This window comes from Chelonia mydas, chromosome 2, assembly GCF_015237465.2.
Source record: "Chelonia mydas isolate rCheMyd1 chromosome 2, rCheMyd1.pri.v2, whole genome shotgun sequence".
In the NCBI taxonomy this organism is placed as follows: Eukaryota; Metazoa; Chordata; order Testudines; family Cheloniidae; genus Chelonia; species Chelonia mydas.
Window position 1 is genome coordinate 85,682,980 of NC_057850.1, and position 16,964 is coordinate 85,699,943.

The window sequence follows — 16,964 nt, forward strand, 5'->3', positions numbered from 1 at the left end:
TATGGGACTTAAACATTTGTTTTAAAACTGAGGAGTTTTCTAGGGTGAAGTTAAGACTAGGGGGACAGATTTTGAGAATCAAATTTCCCTTTCAGAACCTGAATTATAGTAAGCAAATCTGATTTACACACGTTTGTTTCATGTCAACTGGAGTACATTCAGATTTGCATATAAAAGTATAGTGGCCCATTTGAGTTTGGCCTAGACATATTTCATACTGAGTCTCTACTAACACTGGAGATGAAGGAGGAGAGAAGGACATACAATGCAATGAGGTTTAAAATTTTTAATGTGAATTTCTCCCCCAACATTTTTAATCCCCCTCATGACAGTAAAGCTGGCAGGAGACAGAAAGAAAAGCTTCTGAAGAAAAGGAAATGAAACCATTGGTATGGATTAATTTATACTAGTCTTCAGAGAGCTGATGTATACATTGATCTTTTTGAAAAGATGTGGAAAATAACTAGGCAAATCTCCACTGGACTTCGGTGATAGTTACTTCTTACATAACTGTCCAGGCACCAGCAAGTGATTAAACAATGTATTACAAATAGAAACAGTATCCAACAATGTGCAGATTATTCTGTATGTGATGTCAAATGTAGACATAGTGACTTTTTCAGCTTCCTAGCAATATGCTATTGTGTCCAAACTATATTGTAAATAGTGGCTGATTTGTTATTTTTTTATGTGTGTATTTGTTGGTTTTTTGGTTTGGTTGTGGTTTTTTGCTTAGAATGTTTAGGGTTTTTTTTTACAATCTCCCCCCCCCCCCCCCCACACACACACACAAAAAGGACTAAAAAGGCAACACAAAGTATCTATGTATTTCTGATTTCCAAGATTTTCCTCATTAGAATATAATGATTTTAGGACAGTAAATATTTTGGCATAAAATCCATTACAGAGTTCCTTTAACAAGGGCCTCTAGTCTGAGATGCCTTTCCTAAGTGAATAAAACATAATTATCTTTCCAGGTTATATATACTCCTTTCAGGCTCACTCCAAGTACTTTAAAACTAATCTATTTTTCTTTATATTTTGATTTCTTGTTCCTATGAGTAGACACCATAGTGTCAAATGAGTTAGTGTGAATTATTACCCAGAGAGTTACAGGGAGAATACAGAACTTTAATTACGTGTAAATTCATCATATGTTTTCTGTGGTCATTTCAGAGGTAGGTATTATGGAGCATTAAGACAAAAACCCATTCACATAAAATATTATTCAGTGAAAGTGTTTTATTATCTGGTAAACTATTGTAATATATCCCTATTATTTGTGATTTCATTAAGCTAACCAGTAACCTGCTGCATTCCTTTCTCAAATGAAATGCATAAAATGGAAGATGAGTGAAAAATTGAAATTATGAATGACAATATTAAATCTAGCTCCACAAATTGTTTTTTTTTTTTATGTCTGGAGACACTGCTTTGAAGGTGTAGTAGTTGTTGGTTAACTACTCGTGAGCGACATGCTAATAACTGGTTCAAGGGGTTAAAAAAGAGATGCTGATAAACTAATAACAAAGTAATTAAACTGGGTAGGAGTGAAATGATGCCATTCTCAAACGTGTACCATAAAATGAATAATACAGGAGGCTTTTAAGAGAAGAACCATTGTATTTTTGTAATTGCTTTAATAATTGTATGCTGCTTGCCTGTTCCCGTGGGGTCTAGAGTACTACTTTGAGACTTGAAGCCACATGTTAGACATTCAATAATCATAATAGTTTTCCAAAGTGCTTGAACTATGTTTTTATTTTGGCAGAATGAGATTTCAGGGACTTATAATAGACAAGTGCTGTCTCTAGCTCTACTAAATAAAAGCATCTATAAATAGAATGGAAAGAAAATAAAGAAAAAAAATCTCTCCTAATTTGGCAGTATCATCCACAGTGGAGCAGTATTGGTACACTTTGAAAAGTCCTTTGTTTCCTTGTGATGAAACAGAATATAAATGCAGATGATTTTTCTGTCAAGTGGGTTGAAGAGATGATGATGTTTGGACTTGGATTAGGATTAGGCGGTAGTTTGGAGTTCAGATTGGAGAAGAGCAATGGTGAGGGTTCAGGGTGCATGGCTCTGAAATCTCTTGAATTTCTCTATCAAGCTTTCTACATTTGAATCAGATCCAGAAAAAAGGCCCTTGTTAGTTTTGGGTCTGACCTGGTACCAAAACCTGTAGGGGTGAGTTTGGAATTTAAAACTTGAATCATAAGCCACCATACTCCAAAAATTTGACATGGGCGGAATGGTGGCTGCTGCTAAGAGAACACCAACTATATTATTTGTGAGAACACTTCTGTTATACTGTACATCATTGATTATTCTCATGCTTTCTGTCTCTCTCTCTCTCTCTCTCTCTCTCTCTCTACACGCACACACACATCCCCCTATACATCTATGGAATGTGGACCAATTATTATTGCCCTGAGAATTAACATTAGTTTTGTGCCCATATCACAGTGTTGAGAAAATTTAAATAAGGCAAAGTATAGTGAATTTACTCAAAATACATTGCATAATGACAGGTTTGTTAGTCTTTAAGGTGCCACAAGTACTCCTTTTCTTTGTTCTCAAAATACCTGCACATAGTAAAGCAAAATATATGGCCACTAACGTTGCCCCTCATTGTGCTTGGATATTAAAATACATGCTATCTGTTATCCCTTCCTTGATTGCATGTTTTTTTTGGGTCCACAGCTATAACATTATTTATACATAATTTGTTTTAATTTACTTTTTTACATGTTTGTTTTAAAAAGTGTTATTAACATACAATATCTCCCATAAAACAGCAAAGAAATCCTAATTCCCATCAAATACTTAAGAAAGCAAGGCATATAATCATTACATAGCAACTTGAGCATATATTAAATCTTGTTTCTTTAGCATTGTGCCATATAGATTCTGTGTATTGAATATATTTGAAACAACAAAAAGAAACAATCCTAAAGAACTAGTTAAGGTTTTGGGTCATCTGTTTGAAATGAATCCCATAAAGTTGATGTCCCAGAAGGTCAGCAACATATAAAAGTTCCATGCTGATAAGCCAGATAGTTTAAAAGAGGGTAAATTTGCTCTGGTTCACAAAAGGGAAATGAGAATAAGCATTCCACTGGCTAGCAGGCTATGGGGTTTGTAAGCAGCATTTTCTCTCCCTTTTTGGAGGACAAGGGCTTGTGGCATATTTTACAAATGAATAGAGAATGCAAGAAGAATTAGTTCTGATTTACAAAAAAAATGCTCATTTTAAAAAATAAAAGCTAAATTATGCACTTTGTATTTTCTCTTGCTGTTCTGTGCTTTGAGGTAAAAATCCACACTTCATTACCAGTGTGGGGAAATTATTTGGGTGCTGGGGAGATGCTGTTGGAAAGAGTGAAGGTGAGGAAAGAAATCTTCCTCCCTCATCTCTGTGCTCATCCTCCCTCCAATATCTAATGCAGTAGGTGCTTTCAAGAGGCTGCTCTCCCCCAGTATCTAATGACCCTAACTTTACTGGTCAGACTCTGGGGGTTAGAGCCATTTTCTGCCCATTTCCATCTCCCAAGGGAGTAGAGAGGAACCAGCGTCTGCCCTGTGGCGCTCAAATTCTGCCTGGCCCTCATGTAGGCCACACAAATGGGTGGGGAAAGATTCCATGTGCCCTCTCCCACCAGTAAGCCTCACTTCAGTACCGGGCAAATTGGTTGAAACTATCATAAAGAACAAAATTGTCAGGCACATAGATAAACATAATTTGTTGGGAAATAGTCAACATGGTTTTTGTAAAGGGAAATCACCAATCTACTAGAATTCTTTGAAGGGGTCAACAAGAATGAGGAAAAAGGAGATCCAGTGGATATAGTGTATTTAAATTTTCAGAAAGCCTTTGACAAGGTCCCTCACCAAAGGCTCTTAAGCAAAATAAACAGTCGTGGGATAAGAGGGAGGGTTCTCTCATGGATTGGTAACTGGTTAAAAGCTAGGAAACAAAGGGTAGCAATAAATGGTCAGTTTTCAGAATGGAGAGAGGTAAATGGTGTCCCCCAGGGATCTGTACTGGACTCAGTCCTAGTTAACATATTCATAAACGATCTGGAAAAAGGGGTAAACAGTGAGGTGGCAAAATTTGCAGATGATACAAAACTACTCAAGATAGTTAAGTCCCAGGCAGACTGCGAAGAGCTCCAAAAGGCTCTCACAAAACTGGGTGACTGGGCAACAAAATGACAGATGAAATTTAATGTTGATAAATGCAAAGTAATGCACATTGGAAAACATAATTCTAACTATACATATACAATGATGGGGTCTAACTTAGCTGTTACCACTCAAGAAAGAGATCTTGGAGTCATTGTGGATAGTTCTCTTAAATCATCCACTCAATGTGCAGTGGCAGTCAAAAAAGCTAATAGAATGTTGGGAATCATCAAGAAAGGGATACATAATAAGACAGAAAATACATTGCCTCTATATAAATCCATGGTACGCCAAAACCTTGAATAGTGTGTGCAGATGTGGTCGCCTCATCTCAAAAAAGATATATTGGAATTGGAAAAGGTTCAGAAACGGGCAACAAAAATGATTAGGGGTATAGAACGGCTTCCATCTGAGGAGAGGTTAATAAGACTGGGACTTTTCAGCTTGGAAAAGAGGCGACCAAGGGGGGATATGATAGAGGTCTACAAAATCATGAGTGGTATAGAGAAAGTAAATAAGGAAGTGTTATTTACTCCTTCTCATAATACAAGAACAAGGGGCCACCAAATGAAATTAATAGGTAGCAGGTTAAAAACAAATAATGGAAAGTATTTTTTCACAGAACACACTGTCAACCTCTGGAACTCCTTGCCAGAGGGGGTTGTGAATGCCAATACTATAACGGGGTTCAAAAGGGAGCCAGATAGATTCATGGAAGATAGGTCTATCAATGGCTATAAGGGGGGAGGGATAGCTCAGTGGTTTGAGCATTGGCCTGCTAAACCCAGGGTTGTGAGTTCAATCCTTGAGGGGGCCATTTAGGGATGTGGGGCAAAAATTGGGGATTGTGCCTGCTTTGAGCAGGGGGTTGGACTAGATGACCTCCTGAGGTCCCTTCCAACTCTGATATTCTATGATTCTATAAGCCAGGATGGGCAGGAATGGTGTCCCTAGCCTCTGTTTGCCAGAAGCTAGGATTGGGTGATAGAGCATGGATCACTTGATGATAACCTGTCTATTCATTCCCTTTGGGGCACATGCCATTTGCCACTATCAGAGGACAGGATACTGGGATTGATGGACCTTTGGTCTGACCCAGTATTGCGGTTCTTATGTTCATTGCACATCTGCATGAAGTTCAGGTGGAAGCTAACCCACAATTATATTAGGCTGATTACAGACAAGTGAAAAAGCTTGAATATTAAGAATGTAAGTATGCAAATGTCAATTATAAAAGGCAATTGAATATGAACACAAGAAACCATAGTACAGAATGTAAATATGGAATACTGTGTTAAGAGAAAAATGTGATCCACCAATAGAAATAGGGCTGTTAATAAGGTTATGATTTAGGACTGGTAGATTCCAGAGCCAATGTAATCTTGTTCCTCAGATGATCCTTTTAGAACATGACCATTCATCTAAAATATTCTTAACACCTAGATTTTCAAATTTATAGTACTAGCTACTGGTATCTGAGTTAAGCCACATTTTCATATCTAACCTCAGTGTCTTTGTAGCATCCTTTTTATTGTTCTAAGAACAACAGATGTTAAAAAAAAAAATCTGAGTGTCTGCCCATATTTGTCACTGGGTCTCCTTAGCTGGATTAGATTTCTTGGAAGGGACAAACTAATGTAGTCAGGAAGCGTTTTGGGTTTATGTAATTTGAGTGTTTTGGTCCAGAAAGGATGTTCTGGAAAATAAATAATGTTTACATTGGACTTTGTTAGCTGCTAGCACTACGTATACTGAGAAAATACATTTAAAACAAATGAATATAGTAACTATTTAATCAGTCTTGATTGGCATTTTGGATATTAAAATTAATGCATTTTGAAAATAAAAATCAAACTGTCAGCTGCTGTTAGTTTTAACAATTTCTAGAGCGATTTTATTTGCAATCCCCTTTTTAAAAAAAGTCTGTTCAGTAATTCACTTCATTACTGTTGTACAGTGTTCAATTTTAAGAAGATGACTTGATGTATAACTGGCATGTTTGGCCACGTAAATGACAAAATATAACTTTTTATGACCTGTGCATAATTATGGATTGCTTTGGAATGACAACTGGCTAAACTTCTACTATAATTACATTTCCATTATAAAAGTTTCATCTTTTTATCTGACATGTATGGCTAGATTGTGAAGAGCATTCATTTTTATAAGAGAGAGAATTAGAGAGCTATAATTTATAATTCAAGATTATCAATATAAGCATTTATTCTTTCAGAACAACCTTTCACTGCCAAATACCACTCTGCAGTGTTAGTTACTTAAAAAGGAAAGTGCCAATTCCTTAGGCATTTATTTAATTGATTATAAAAGCGATGAAAAGTATTGGTTGTTTAATCATGGCATACAGTAACTCAGAGTGACACTTTGCAAATAGATTTCATTTTTTACATGAGCCTGGTCTCTGTCCCTCTATCCACAATTAATGCTCTTCAACCAGAAGTAGAATCTCTGTGAGGGTCCTCTATGGAGGCTCAGGAAACCTGTGTTTCTACTCAAATTAGAGAATCAAAAATGTCTCCTTAGTCCAGACAGAGATTAACCTTAGGAAAAATTCTGATTCCAAAGATTGCATTCTACATTCTTGTCTTTTCTCCAGCATTGCAACCTCATGACATTCTTCCTTTGGAAGTTGCGTGCAAGTGGTATCTTTGGATAGACATCAAGTGAATATGGTCAGGAAATACAGGCTCTCTCAGGCTACCAGTAAGCAAGGTGCTCTAGGACCAGGGATTCTTAAAAAGCTAAGAAGAAGTTTAAAATTGAAAAAGGTAAAAACGAATGACTACAGAGTATGGTGTCTTCATATGATTATCATAGGATTTTTTTACTAGAGTTTTTATAGGGATTATATCTATATCCCTCTATATAGAGAACAGTACAACAGTGGGCATCTCAGATACATGGTGGGATAATATGTGTGAGTGGAATATTGGTATAGAAGGGTACAGCTTGCTCAGGAAGGACAGGCAAGGAAAAAAGGGAGGAGGTGTTGCCTTATATATTAAAAATGTATACACTTGGACTGAGGTTGAGATAGAAATAGGGGACAGACTTGTTGAAAATCTCTGGGTAAGGATAAAAGAGGTAAAAAACAAGGGTGATGTCATGGTAGGCATCTACTACAGACCATGTAACCAGGAAGAAGAGATGGATGAGGCTTTTTTAAACAGCTAACAAAATGATCCGAATCACAGGAGTTGGTGGTGATGGGGGACTTCAACTATCCAGACATCTGTTGGGAAAATAAAACAGCAGGGCACAGATTATCCAATAAATTCTTGGAATGTATTGCAGACAATTTTTTATTTCAGAAGTTGGAGACAGCTTCTTGGGGAGAGGCTGTTCTAGATTTGATTTTGACAAATAGGGAGGAACTGGTTGAGAATTTGAAAGTGGAAGGCAGCTTGAGTGCAAGTGATCATGAAATGATAGAGTTCATGATTCTAAGGAATGGTAGGAGGGAGAACAGCAAAATAAAGACTATGGATTTCAAGAAGGCAGACTTTAGCAAACTCAGGAGTTGGCAGTAAGATCCCATGGTAAGCAAGTCTAAGGGGAAAAACAGTCGAAGACAGTTGGCAGTTTTTCAAAGAGACATTATTAAGGGCACGAGCAAATTATCCCCCTGAATACTATCCCAAATAGCTAAGCAATCAATTTGCAAACTAGAAGATAATAAGTTGATGAGTAACAGTCAGCATGGATTTGTCAAGAACAAATCATGTCAAACCAACCTGATAGCTTTCTGTGACAGGGTAACAAGCCTTGTGGATGGGGGAAGCGGTAGACGTGGTATATCTTGACTTTAGTAAAGCTTTTGATACTTCTCATAAACTAGGGAAATGCAACCTAGATGGAGCTACTATAAGGATGGTGGAAAACTGGTTGGAAAACCGTTCCCAGACAGTAGTTATCAGTGGTTCATAGTCATGCTGGAAGGGCATAATGAGTGGGGTCCCACAGGGATTGGTTCTGGGTCCGGTTCTGTTCAATACCTTAATTAATGATTTAGATAATGGCATAGAGAGTACACTTACAAAGTTTGCGGACAATACCAAGCTGGGAGGGCTTGCAAGTGCTTTGGAAGGTAGGATTTAAATTCAAAATGATCTGGACAAACTGGAGAAATGGTCTGAAGTAAATAGGATGACATTCAATAAGGACAAATGCAAAGTACTCCACTTAGTAAGGAACAATCAGTTTACCACAAACAAAATGGGAAATGACTGCCTAGGAAGGAGTACTGCGGAAAGGGATCTGGGGGTCATAATGGACCACAAGCTAAATATGAGTCAACACTGTAACACTGTTGCCAAAAATTCTGCTCTATTCTGCGCTGATTAGGCCTCAACTGGGATATTGTGTCCAGTTCTGGGCACCACATTTCAGGAAGGATGTGGACAAATTGAAGAGAGTCCAGATAAGAGCAACAAAAATGATGAAGGGTCTAGAAAACATGACCTGTGAGGGAAGATTGAAAAAAGTGGGTTGGTTTGTTTAATCTGGAAAAGAGAAGACAGAGAGGGAACATGATAATAGTTTTCAAGTATGTAAAAGGTTGTTACAATAAGGAGGAAGAAATTTTTTTCTTAACCTCTGAGGATAGGACAAAAAGCAATAGGCTTAAATTGCAGCAAGGGAGGTTTAGGTTGGATATTAGGAAAAATTTCCTAACTATCAGGATGGTTAAGCACTGGAATAAATTGCCTGGGGAGGTTGTGGAGTCTCCATCATTGGAGATTTTTAAGAGCAGCTCAGACAAACACCTGTCAGGGATGATCTAGATAATACTTGGTCCTGCCACGGGTGCAGAGGACTGGACTAAATGATCGCTCGAGGTCCCTTCCAGTTCTATGATTCTGTGATTCTATGTCTTGATGGGACTTCTAGAAGCTACTAGAATACAAGAAATGCCTCAGTAGGGCATCTAGTCTAGTCCAGTCCCCTGAATTCAAGGCAGGACCACGTATTGTCTAGACCATTCCTGAGAGGTGTTTGTCTAACCTGTTCTTTAAAACCTCCAATGATGGAGATTCCACAATCTCCCTTGGCAGTCTGTTTAAATGCTTAACTACAGTGATAGGAAGTTTTTCCTAATGTTCAACCTAAACCACCCTTGCTGCAATTTAAGCCTATTGCTTCTTCTCCTATCTTTAGAGGTTAACAAGAACAATTTTTCACCCTCCTCCTTGTAACAATCTTTTATGTACTTGAAAACTGTTATCGTCTCCCCGCTCAGTCTTCTCTTCTCCAGATGAAACAAATCAGTTTTTTCAGTCTTTCCTCATTGGTCATGTTTTCTAGATCTTTAATCATTTTTGTTTCTCTCCTCTGGACTTACTCCAATTTGTCCACATCTTTCCTGAAATGTGGAGCCCAGAACTGGACACAATACTCCAGTTGAGGCCTTATCAGTGTGGAGTAGAGTGGAAGAATTACTTCTCATGTCTTGCTTACAACACTCCTGTTAAAACATCCCAGAATGTTGTTCACTTTTTTTTGCAACAATGTTACATATTTAGCTTGTGATCCTCCTATAACCCCCAGATGCCATTCCGCAGTACTACTTCCTAGGTAGTCATTTCCCATTTTGTATGTGTGCAATTTAGTGTTCCTTTCATCTTGAATTTTACCTGGAGGTGACTTGCTATCCAATTCAAGGCACACAGTACTGATTATATATGCTAATATTGACTCCCCTAGAGCATGATATAAGAAGATGCATTCTGCACTAGATGAAGCTTCCATATACCTTCAAAGTTCATCCTATGTAGAGCACAACCTGAAGGAGATCTAATTGTGATAAGGTCTTTATCAATAAGGAAAGGCATCCTGTCTAACCTTAGATGAGGGAGGGGGAACTTAAGAGCCACAGGCACAGATGCTACTTGAGAATCCAAGAGCAATATTTGTTCTAGCAACACGTCAAGATGAAAAACCTTGTTGTTAAAAGGTCCGACATCTTCAGTAGAAGGCACCAACACAGCCCATGACCATTCTTCCATGTTTTGCTGTACCAACTACCAGTGCTTCTGTCTTATCTGGAATGAACTTCATATAGCTTGTTCTCATAGAAATTTTGATCTTGGAGCATTGCAGCTCACAACCTTCCTAGGGAGATTGCATACAGATTGTATATATTGTCTGGATGACCAGATAGAACCCTGCACCTCAGAGCCCTTGGAGGGGAAGAGTGATAATCAGTACTGCAGTCTGGGATCTCATAGAGGAAGGAGTGAAGCCATTGTAAGACCACCCCAGGCATTCTTATAAGGTTTTGCAAGTGTGGATGTGTGCAAAATATCTGAGTCAATAATTTCAAAGATAGTTTATGGTAATGTCACATTCTCAAAGTAAGAGAGGTCAAAATCACTCATTTTTTACAAAAGTATATTTAAAAGATTGTCATAACCAAAGATCATTCATATACATGTATGTGTATATGTATATATATGTGTGTGTGTATATAGTATGTATAAAATGCATAAATGTATATGAATGATCTTTGGTTATGACAATCTTTTAATACACACACACACTCTCTCTCTCTTTACAATTTAAAGGAAAAACTTTATGCCAATAAAGCACTAATGTCAAAAGAAGATTCTTGCATATGTAGAAAAGTTGTGCTTTGATTCAGTATTTTCCTATTTTTGTGTGCGTATATGTATATCTATTTCTGTGCTATTAGTATCAGAAAATAGTTGAGGGTGAATTTTCCAGTTAATTTATTTTGTCCTGTATTACAATGTTACAGTCTGTGCTAAACTGCTAATGTGCAATGTACTGCTCAGTACACTGAACAACTGATTTGAAAAAAGATTATTAACAGAGTGATAATTTTCATATACTGTCTAGTAAATTTTTAATGATAAATTACTTCTGCCTCTACTACCATTCTACTGTTAATCTTTTAACTAACAAATCACTGCTTATTAAGCTGTACAATTCATGTTGTCTTTCCTCTGTTGTGCCATCATGATGGATTTTAAGATATTACATGACCTGAAGGCCTTGCAGATTGTTGTTCTCTTTACCTTAATGACAAAATTTGAAGGACAGTTTTTAGCAATTAAATTTTTACTTTTTTAATCTCTGCAAGTTTATTTATTACAGGAAATACCTTCAGTACTTCAAGTTCAGATATTACCTAATTGCAAATACTTAAATCCCAGTTCTTCAGGTGGAGCCAGAGTCGGTGACCTGGATCTGATTGCAGGCCTCAGTGATAGTGACAGAGCCTGAGGTACCAAAGGCAACCGGGAAGTTTTAAGGGCCACTACTAGAGTTAATTGTCTGTTATCTTCTGTAACAATGCTCGTCCTACGCACAGCGAAGAGAGAGGCCAGGTTGCAGGGCTCCTGTTTGATTTTAGTGTGTGTTGGATCAAACCCTTACAGACCCAGGGCCATGTTTTAGCTCCTGCTACAGCATATGCCTTTCCAATTACATATGGGGCCATAAAGGAGTAAGACCATCCACCCAGGGGAATTTACCCTGTGCTGGGGGAGCATAGGCCAGGGGCAATAGCCCTACACTCTTCCCCTCACATTTGTTGCTTAGGGTTGGGCCATGTGCGGGAAGGGACATGTCTACTACGAGAGAGGAAAGGCTGAACTGAAGTATAACTTCCAAGATCTACTGAGCATGTGCAAATGGTGATTTTTTTCAGTCTTACAGCTGTTACATCTGGGCTGATTCTCATGGGGACAGCAGAAGGGACCTATTTCCGTGACAGATCTAAAGTTCCTGATCCAAACCCTGGAGAATGCTATAGCTCTTAAAAAAAATGATTGGAGGAGAATGTTTAACATTGACACAATGTCCCCCAATCTCATTTCTTAGAAACCCCTGAACTCTTTGCTCAGCCTTTCAAAAAATATCCAGCCTGAGGCAGAGGTCAAGCAGTCCAAATGTTTAGTGTCTGGCAAAGTATATAAGCGACTAAAAACAAGTAATAGGCAAACTTAACCATAGGCACTGCTACCAGCTCTCTCTCTCTCATTAATATGTATCTAATGAGATAAGATGGTAAACTTAAAAGTGATTTTTGTATAATAATATATGTAATATGTATAATAAAATATGACTGTATTATGCAAACATCAGTTTCAGGCTTAGCAACTTAGCTCAGCAGGTACTTGACAAAATACATGTAGCTGCTATGCTTTCCAGCGAATTTTGTGATGCTAAAGTAAAGTAAAACAATAAGATAAATAAAACATTAAAAGTTATCAATGAAATTCTATGCTTCTATTCAATATATGGTGTTAAGAGAGCATGAGATGTCACAGAAAAATCACTGCTGAGGAAAATTGAAAGCATTCATCAAAGATGAACGTTAAAAGGAAGCAGAATTTTTTGTTTTCAAAGAAGCAGAAAGTAATCTGATTATAGTAGATAATTCTATTAACTCCACTGCTGTTATTCCAAGCAATTTTGTTTTAAAAAACAAAAATAAGCCAGTGAGACCTGGCTGATTTTGGTTTATACTAGTAACCCAAACTGGCAACTTTTCTTGGATGTTTTATAAGAAACTTTGGGCTAAATTACGTCCTGAAACCCCTTGCGATCCCACTGACTTCAATGAGGCTATGAGTGATGTGAGAGCAGAATTTTGCTCCTTCTCAAGTCATGTCAAGAGCTCCTTGACCATAGTATATAAACCATGGTCTGTGAAATTCTTCACTATACCATATGAAAGTTTTCTTGTCTTTTTAAGAGAGCTAATCTCTTACTGTAAATTTCAAATTGAAAATTTCTTTTGATTAACTCCCATCTCAATCTTCCTGGGGCTTCCATATATATATTTTAGACGATGATGTGCTAATGTTATCGTAGAGACAAAACCTTTTGTATGAAACCACTTTGACACTATTTTTTGGAGATTTTTTTAAAAGGATGGTCAAGGCTTGTCCAAGTTTGATTTGACTCTCTTCTCTTCTCTTTTCAAATATGATATAAGATAAGGTTATATTTGATGGCCCAAATGGAAATAAGATTAGTTAGATTCAGCTCTGTTCTTCTTTTTCTTATGCAGTGTCTCCTTTACTGGAAAGTTTGCAACCTTGATATCCCATTCTGTGGGATCCTCTACTAACCTCTTTGTGATTGAATAGTCCCCTTGATCTATCCAAGGTCTTCTTTTCTTTCCTCGTGTTCTTTGACCATCAGCTTTCCCTCCTGATGCCTGAAAATATGCATAGCCCACTGAACCTTGCAAAACACACCCCACAAATCAAATATTTCATTTCATGACATGTCTGACTAGGATTTGCTGACTTCCAATAATCACCAATATTTTTTCACTGGTTATGTGGTCCCTTCTGATCAGATGTTTATTCTTCCAGAATGTCTTTTCTGCTCTTGCTATTATGGTGCTAACTTCAATATCTGATCTTCCATCTTCCGTAAGATGCTTCTTATGTAGAAGTAATTTCTCACGATGTACCAGTTTGCAGTTCATAGGAATCTTTCATGTTTTCCCAGAATCCTTACATACCACCGTTGTTCTTGTTGTGCCCACATTCAACTCTAGACCATATTCTTTGCCATATTCATATATAATCTCCACCAGCTTCATCAGACCTTCTTCTGAATCCACCAACAGCATTGTCTTCTGCATAGCAAAGGTTATTAATCCATTCTCCATTCATTTTAATATCTTCTTCTGTTTCTTCATTAATTTCGTCAAATGCTCGTTATAAATGTTGAATAAAGTTGGTGACACTATACAACCTTCTCTCACTCCTCTTGATCTCTATTAGATTTTCATTTTCATCTACCATTACAATTACCTTCTGATTCCAGTATAATTGTTTTATTACTTGCAGTTTGCATCCATCAGTACCTACAGATCTTCATTTGTTGGATAATTTGCAGTTGCAGATTCTGTAAATGCTTTTTTGGAAGTCATTAAAACACAAATATACCATTTTCCTCATTTCAGCCGGTCTTTGTAATATGAACTTCAAGTTCATAATGGTATTTTCCATGCCCTTGCCACATTTAAAGCCTTGTTGTTTGTGTGTTTCCTTGTATTAAGTCTGAGCAACTTGCAAAAATGTCTTAGAGGCATGCTTATACAAGGCTGATTGCATTAGGAAAATGTGATGGCTTTAAAAGAAATAAGATTTATTATATCTTGTGGGTCAGATTCAGTTCTCAGTTACATCAGTGTAAACCAGTGGAATTGTTCATGGAAGCTAATGGATTTATCTCAGAAACCTGTCTATTTTAGGACACTGGGTACTGATGTTCATAAATTAATTTTTCTTGAAGCGGAAGCTTTCACTCATGGAAAAACATGCTTTCTTACTATTAATATAATAAAGGTTTAGTCTGCTGTAATTTAAAAGTATAGCTCAGCAAACACTTAAGCACATAAATAACTTTATGTATGTGAGTAGACCTATTATATTCTGTGTGGTTTTTGTTTATTTGTTTTTAATTGGGCAGTAATGGGGAAAGTTCAGTGGCACTGCTCCCATGTGTAAAGTTACTGACATGCAGGATCTGAGCCCATATTTTTTAAATTTTATAGTAGACTAAACTTGTTATTTTAAGAAATCAGTAGCACATGTGGCATTTCTAAGTCATCCAAATTTAGAACCTACTGATGGCATTTCATCCCAGTTTTAGCTGCAAATATCTATACACCTGAAGAAGACTGACAAGAAAGGAAAATCTCAACACTTGAAAACAGACAGAATTATGAGCAGTAATTTGCTATAGATTTCATGCAATGAAGGTGAAACACGGGGAAAGAGATCAGTTAGCCTCACTTGCTAAAGTGTAAATTAGCAACAGTGATGTAACAGTAGAATTACATCTTCTAGACCAAGGGTTCTCAGCCTTTTTCTTTCTGAGGCCCCCCCAACATGCTCTAAAAACTCCCCAGCCCAGCTGTGCCACAACAACTGGTTTTCTGCATCTGAAAGCCAGGGCCAGCATTAGGGGTTAGCAAGCAGGGGAAGTGCCTGGGCCCTCACACCACAGGGGCTCCCACAAAGCTACATTGCTCAGGCTTTGGCTTCAGCCCCGTGCAGTAGGTGCTTCGGGTTTCTGCCCTGGGCCCCAGCGAGTCTAATGCTGGCCTTGCTTGGTGGACTTCCGGAAATCTGCTCACGGCCTCCGAGTGGGCCCTGGATCCCTGGTTGAGAATCACTGTTCTAGAAAACTGGGGTTTTAATCAGGCAAACATAGTTTTATTACTTCGTGGGTTATTTTTGCTATAACTGTTTTTACTAGAGAAGGGTCTTGTTTTTTGTCTGTTAGATTTAATGAAAAAGACTAAAAGATGCCCCAAAATTATGACTGAATTGCATGTGGTAAATATATATTAATTTTACTGAGTTCAGCTACCCAATTGAAAACTGTATTTCCTCTTAGTGTACCAATAGTTTGTTTATATATGTACACATCTTTTTAAAGGTGTGTTCAATCATACATGGTTATGCACTCAAATAGCTATGAAAATATATTTATTGCGGGCATATATTGTTGCTTGCCGAATTAGACTGGAAATTACAGTGACTATGCTAAGGTGATTGACCTGTTTTTTATCTTCTTGTAATACAGTCAGTTCAGCTCAAATGCAGTGATTTTCACTTTACCATGTAGCTGACACTGGGAAGAACAAAGCTGCGATTTCAGCCAGTTTTCCTCTAATAAAAGTGGGTAGGGGGAAAAGCCTGCAGGGGCTAAAGAAATAAGTATCAGGAGAGGGGAAGAGAAGAGGGACTGCAAAAAAGTGAATGAGGTTTCACCACTGCATTCACTGTATCTGTAATCCTGATTTTAAAAATATAGTGCCAAAATCTAGGAATTTCTTCCTCTGTGCTGCTCATTTCTTCAGTTCTTTCTCTCTTCGCACTGCTTATTTCTCCAGTATCTCTTAGTTTTTTCTCACCCTCCCTGAGGCTCATTTAGGCCCTGATTCAACAAAGCATTTGGTCATCCATTCTTCTTCAGAAGAACTTAAGTTTGTTCCGAAGTCCCATTGAAGTCTCTCGCTCACATTCTCTGTCTGTCTCTCTCTCTCTCTCTCTCTCTCTCTCTCTCTCTCTCAGCTATTTATTTATTAAGATAGGCCCAATGGAATGACCATGTAAAAGTACATCTTTTAATTTAAGGGATCAGCCATGTGGTTGCTTTACTCTCAGTTCCCTTTTTGCCAGAAGTAGAAATGCTAGTAATACATATATTGTAGAATGGGGGAAGGGAAAGAAGCTTTTTTTACAAACATAATTAACATTTGTGTAGATGGGAATAAAAATTATAGACTAATAATCACATCCAGGTGATTTAATAAAGTATTAGAATCATTTAAAGAAATTCTTTAAAAATACATTTCTTAATATATATCTTGTTACTTTAAGAGAAAAAGGCCAGGTGTACTAGAATCAAGGTAAACGCAAGATTGAAACGGAATACAGGAAGGTCGCTGATAAGTGCTTTACCAGTCGTCCTTATGGTCAGGTGATCCATGCGTCTATTCAGAGGTATTCTGAAAGCTGGGTAAAGACTAAATAGTTTTCCCTAGCCATTTGTTTGCCTCCGTTCTGAGCAAGAATTTAGTCTTTTGTCCTTACGTTTTAAGTTTTAGGCTTACTTTTCAGCTTACAGTGGGGGTGAACAGTGCAGAATATCTTCTCTGCCACACTGTAGTCTAATTGCCATTCCTTTATTTTTAGCCTCAGTTAGTTACGTGCTGGCTTGGGCTGAGAGGCAGAAGTATTAAGTATGGGTTCAAGTCA

General features: G+C 37.6%; 1 protein-coding gene across 17 annotated transcripts in view; it reads left to right on the top strand.

Annotated features, from left to right (window-relative positions):
- The window catches only part of PTPRM (protein tyrosine phosphatase receptor type M), a 699,958-nt gene that overhangs the window by 318,348 nt on the left and 364,646 nt on the right, over positions 1 to 16,964 (top strand). The gene's annotated exons all lie outside the window — the stretch shown is intronic.